This window comes from Podarcis erhardii (assembly GCF_964252035.2).
Source record: "Podarcis erhardii genome assembly, chromosome: 1".
NCBI lineage: Eukaryota > Metazoa > Chordata > Lepidosauria > Squamata > Lacertidae > Podarcis > Podarcis erhardii.
This window is the reverse complement of record NC_138497.1, coordinates 129,609,977-129,616,620: the sequence shown is the minus strand read 5'-3', so window position 1 is coordinate 129,616,620 and position 6,644 is coordinate 129,609,977.

Here is a 6,644-nt window from a genome sequence, read left to right as displayed (position 1 = left end):
CTATGCAAATTTACTGAGAAATACCACTGATTTCAGTGCTGCTTACTCCAGGTACATATGCAAACGATTGCATTGTTATTTGTATATTATTTTCAGTACAATTCCGATCTAGGGGGTTTAGCTCTTGCCTGTCGTTTTGCATTTAGGAAGAAGGCAAAATATTAAAACTCAGAGGCTTTTAAGAATAACAAAAACAAAGAGTTTCCAATTAAATGCAAACATTCCTTTTTAAAGCACAGGACACAGCACTTTAAAAAATATATGGGAGCTGGGCCTGAATGTAGATTCTTATTACTCTCCATTTTGGGCCATCACTTCCATCGTTTCCAAACCAACGTTAAGGACAAAGATAGATTAAGTGGCTGGCAGAATTCAGAGATGTCTTCCGAAACGCAGATGCCAGTTTCTCATACAGAACAAGCCACTTTATATCTAAATGGGGTGCAATCATTTGTTTGTCAGATTTCTTCCACAGATAGGCAGAAAAGGGATTAGAGGGGATTTGCAGAATTATGGAATAGGCATGCTGTTAAGAGCTGACCACTCAGAGTGTTGGGTTAAGCCTTTGCTCCTCTTAATCTATGCCAGCATTATAGCAAATCTCTTACATGCAGACAGTAAACAAGGTAGCAATATGGCATGTCTCATTTCTGTTGTTTTGATGTCTGGTTTCTTTTATTCGGTTCTCGGGCAGAGCAATCCTATACTCTAATTACCCAGGGTGGTGGGTGGGGAGGGACAGAAAAGCCACTGCATTCTATATGCCATCAGCCGCGAAGACTAGGGAAACTCGCCAGAAAGCAAAGAAACGAAGTGAAAATGTCAGACACACCTCCACTAGCCCTGGAAACACCACCAGTGGCAACAACCAATCAGGGACTGCATCAGCGGTGACACGCCTACATGGAAAGAATCATAGAATCATAGAGTTGGAAGAGACCACAAGGGCCATCGAGTCCAACCCCCTGCCAAGCAGGAAACACCATCAGAGCACTCCTGACATATGGTTGTCAAGCCTCTGCTTAAAGACCTCCAAAGAAGGAGACTCCACCACACTCCTTGGCAGCAAATTCCACTGTCGAACAGCTCTTACTGTCAGGAAGTTCTTCCTAATGTTTAGGTGGAATCTTTTTTCTTGTAGTTTGGAACCATTGCTCCGTGTCCGCTTCTCTGGAGCAGCAGAAAACAACCTTTCTCCCTCTATGTGACATCCTTTTATATATTTGAACATGGCTATCATATCACCCCTTAACCTCCTCTTCTCCAGGCTAAACATGCCCAGCTCCCTTAGCCGTTCTTCATAAGGCATCGTTTCCAGGCCTTTGACCATTTTGGTTGCCCTCCTCTGGACACGTTCCAGTTTGTCAGTGTCCTTCTTGAACTGTGGTGCCCAGAACTGGACACAGTACTCCAGGTGAGGTCTGACCAGAGCAGAATACAGTGGCACTATTACTTCCCTTGATCTAGATGCTATACTCCTATTGATGCAGCCCAGAATTGCATTGGCTTTTTAAGCTGCCGCGTCACACTGTTGGGCTCATGTCAAGTTTGTGGTCAACCAAGACTCCTAGATCCTTTTCACATGTACTGCTCTCAAGCCAGGTGTCACCTGGCTTGAGAGCAGAATGAATTCACAATGACAAGGGCATGTCCTCAGCACACACACAACTGCATCAGCACCCCACCCACTACGATGCCATAGCACACCCACGCCAGGAGCTCCAGCTCCAGCACCAGAGCCAACACCATTCCTGCCAATCCCTAGACAGTCAGTCCTCCAGGAAGGAATTTGAAGCCCCTCATCCCCTTCGCAACCACTGTTTCAAAACATCACACGTCTATTTTGGCCTCGGAATTTTCTCCTATTTTTGTTCTAGAAATATGTTTTACTTAATAGTTAATATGCAACTCAAATGACGTATCACCTTCAGAATATGCCCTTTATTGGACAGTCACATTAATATAGCCTTAGCATTTATGCACCATAAGTACTGCAATCCCCACAGCTCTATAAAGCAGCTTGGTCTATTTTGTAGGAAAGGGGGAAAAAATTGGCACAAAGTACCGTATTTTTCGCCCTATAGAACGCACTTCCCCCCCCTCCAAAAATGAAGGGGAAATGTGTGTGCGCCCTATGGGGCAAATGCAGGCTTTCGCTGAAGCCTGGAGAGCGAGAGGGGTCGGTGTGGACCGACCCCTCTCGCTCTCCAGGCTTCAGGAAGCTCTCTGCAAGCCTTGGGAGCCTGCGGGAGTTCCCGCCGGGCTCCCACGGCTTGCGGAGAGCTGCCTGCATCCCTCAGTGTGCCCCAGGCTTCGGGCAGCTCTGCACAAGCCATGGGAGTCCAACGCAACTTTGCGCTGGGCTCCCACGGCTTGCAGAGAGCTGCCTGCATCCCTGCAGATAGCAGCCTGTTCTGGGGGCTGGGGTTGGGGGAAGCTTGGGGGGGGGAAATAAAATTATTTTTCTTTATTCCCCCCCCCAAAAAAACTAGATGCGCCCTATGGGGCAAAAAATACGGTAATCTAGAGTTTCTGTGAGAGCTAGGATTTGACTCAAGAACTCTTGGGACACTATTATCCACTGAAAACCCTGGCTCTAGAAAACAAACAGAGGGGGGGGGGTGTGTGCAAAGGCAAGCCCTTCTTCAAATTAAGTAATCTTTAATAGAGGCAGTGTCAATTAGCTGGAGATGTTTGCTGTTAAACAACCTTTGGCAATTTCAGATAAATGGAATGAAGATTTCCAGTGGGTGTGGTAAGAACTTCCAAAATAAATGTCTCTGTTGATCATCATTTGCAAGTCTGGCTTCACATGTTAGTGCTCATGTTTCATTATGAAACTTTCAGGGGATGGGGGGGGGGGAATCAAACACACAAGTCTTCACTTGAAATATTTATTGAAAGTGTGCGAGTCCCATAAAGGTGAGCAAAACGTTTTTGTAAAAAAATTCAATAGAATTTTTTGCAGACGTAGATCTTACATAATTAAAATAAAAAATAGAAAAACAGGAAATGCCCAAACACACTGGTGTGCACTGAGAGGGAAAAGATTCTTATAAAGTCTTACATAAACAAACATCATTGGCTTTGCAAATATAGCATATAGCCATACAGTCTACCAAATTAGGCGTGGATTTCTCCATAACGTCTTTATCCCTAGGACTGGCATAAAACAGGACAGCCAGTCTCCAGCAAGGGGTGAACCCGGAAGAGAAAGATATCACATGCCACTGGCAGTGAACCGCTGTGATAAAGTCACGTTACACAATATCCAGACAGAATTAGAATGGTAGGAAAGATACATGTTGGGGAACATTTCATTTCCATTTGCAGATCTAAATAGGACACCGATAGCCAAACAAGATGAAATCAGAAGTCAAAGAAAACATCCATGCTTCATTACCAACAAAAGTAATCTGCCTTTCCATTACCTAGTACTGGAGATATACTTGTATATATCAGTTTAAGGAAATATGACTTTCATGACTGAAGAGGCCTTTAGATGCTCCAATCTTCCAATCTTAATTCATTGCAACTTTGTTTTTAGTGATAAATGCATATTATGGTTAACAACTTTGTTTTTAGTGATAAATGCATATTATGGTCAACAATACCTTGAAACTTGCCCAATACAGTGTTATTTAGCCACACCAACAACTAGCTAAAACCACACATACATTTCTTCCCCCAAAGGATCCGTTTCATGTCACTAACAGTTTACACCTGAATACAAACATAGCCATTTAAAGACAATTTTACTGGTGTTCCTTTTTTTTTCAGATGGAGAACTTACAACAAGCAGCAGCAACATCTCAGATTGAATTAAGCAAAATAAACAAAACCAGAATGCCTATTTTCATAGGTACAAGGAAATGTCACATTAGATTAGCTTTCCCCCATATTTCCCATCATACCGCCCCCCCCCCACCGCCTCTTGTTGCGGCCTCTCCCCACAATGGAAAGCCATAGAAACAGGACACAGCAAGACGACACAATATGAGTAGCGAGATCTCAGATTCTCCTCCCCCCGACGGTTTTAGGAGTGTTGTGGGGAGCTAGTGGCAGTAACTCTCTTGCTCTCACCAGGGTTGCAGACATTTCTGTTTTGCTTCTACATTTCTGAACTTCTCTCATCTCCAACCAGGAGCTGGAATACTAACAGGGAAGGAAGTAGCCTCTGTTGATCTTCCCCAAGTCAACTCCTGGTTGGGAGGCAATGGAAATGCTGAAAACAACTATCTCCCTTATCCCCCTAGCTTCATTTGGAAGAGAGAGGAAGGCAACAAAACTTTGGAGTGCATCCTTCCCCGCTCGTCTCCTCTAAGCAGCTTTGAAGGAAAGGGGAGATTTGTTTCCCCACACATACAAGCTGGTTTGGGGGAGTGGGAAATGGAGGGTGAATCCCCTCCAAGCCAACCCCCACACTGCAGGTGAGACTGAGAAAGAGGCAGTGAATCTTTGATGCACTGCTGATCGTTCCCCATTTTCCAAGTTTCCTGGGGACCTTTTCTTGTGTAAGAACAACATGAAGCAAACAGAATGCTAACAAGTGGCATGAATGTACATGTAATGTATGTATTGTGTGTACATACTTATAACACCCACCCACCATGTATGTGGAAAAAAATGGCATAGCTATTACAGTTTAATAGACACTCGGCAATCCTGACAACTGGCGATAATGAATTTGATCTCATTATTTCTAACTGGATTTTCTTTATTCTGTTAGACCTTTTCCTTGTCCTAACTTCTTTGCTTTTGATTTTTTCCATGAACACTGTCCTCTCTGGCTATTCTGCCTCTCTTAAAGTCATGGGCTGAATTGCTCTAATGTCACAGAGGGGTAAAAGCAACCCAGAAGTAGGCAGTGGAGTGCAAAATCAAGGCCTGGAGAGAACTTGTAAGTGGAATGTTAAAGAATAGTAAGCAATTTTTATTTAAATCATTACGTGGCCTGGACTAATATATGTTGGTACAGATCAGTTGAACATCTCATTGCATTTAAGTGGACATTTACTAGCCAAAAAAGAGCTGCTTATGGTTTGCATTTCCTCAGAATTTTCAATAATTTCAAATTATTACAAGGGCTAAACACCGTTTTCTTAATGGAAGCTGAAATGTCAGCTTTCTCATATTCACCTGCAGGCCAGCCTGAAGTGTGTTTCTCACTTTTTGCTCTGAAGACATGGGAAACTTCAGTTTTGAAGGCTTATGTTTTATATACCGTTCCAAGTTGTAATTTGGCGCTTAGGTACTCAATGGGAAAATTGAGTGAGGAGCTTCATGTAGTCTCTTATAAGCTGCTGTTTAACTTAAGAACTGGAATTGGGTTTAAACTAAAGGCAAAGATTCCTCTAATGCAGAGGGAGCCTACCTTCCCATGTTTCATAAAGCCACAACATTCAATTTAAAATAAGGCTGTGTGTTCACAGAAGTTACGCTGATGAAACACATTGCTTGACAATGGACCTAGTTTTAAAATACTACGTTGTTTTCCCATTTCATCCTTACCTGTTTCAAAAAGGAGTGAAAAACCTGATTTTAACACTGGAACTCAGCTGCCTCAATGGTAATGTTTTTGCTGCAAAATAAGCAGTCCAAAGATATGTCAGGCAAGTTAGGTTCAAGGAATGGGGGGAGGGAGGGGGAGGAACAGACCATCTTGCTGTGCTTATACAAAATATGTAAGCAGAACACAGCAGAAACAAAGATATGCAAGTACAATACAGGACCAAGGTACAAAAATGATGAAGTAACACTTTAAAAATAGTTCCAGAAGCATAGCTTTGTTAGTCTGTTGCAGCAAAAACAACAAAGTCTTATAGCACCTTAAAGACTAACAAGTATATTGTAGCCCAGAACCAACCTACTTTGCTGGGTAGGTATGTATACACCAAACTGGGTAGGTATGTATACCCTGAGTATGGAGAGGTGTTTTTGTTTTTGAAACAAAAAAAAAAGCCATATCTGGTATTACTAAGCAAGCAAAAATGAATGCAAGAACAAATGGATGTTGGTGTGATCCACTCCAAACAAGTGGTTACTGGGGATGAATAGACATAGTAAGATGAACAGCAGTAACAGTATTGCTATGCCTTTCAATCACACTAACTGAATGGTCGCACTAATGCTACAATATTTTCGTTAGTCTAAAGATACCAGGAAAGCCTCCCTTAAAAATAATAACTTTCCTATAACTGCATAGCTTGGCACCAATTAATTTTGAATCATTCCGTACTAATAGCTCCTTTGAAAGTACTAGTCTACCTTCCAGGATAATTTGCCATTTTGGAGGCGTTTTGGAATCTGAAAGTGTGGCCTTTAAGCAGCTGCTCTAGCTCGAGTTGTTTAATGAGTCTCGGTAAAATCTCCTTTCGTTACCAGATTAGTTCATTGCCCTTCATAAACAGATTTAGTAACGGAAACTCCATCCCATTTTTGATTGTTACACCATTACAATTATTTTTTAGAAAGATCACAAAAGAAATGAAATGGGCCACAACTGCAGACCAATATTAAAGAATCAAATGATCCTTAGGTTAACACCCTAACAATATTGCTAGTCAAAAAGGAGACTATATCCACTGAAATAAATTGCTTTAACAAACATCATGCCTGACAAACTTTACCCTCAAGAGACCCAC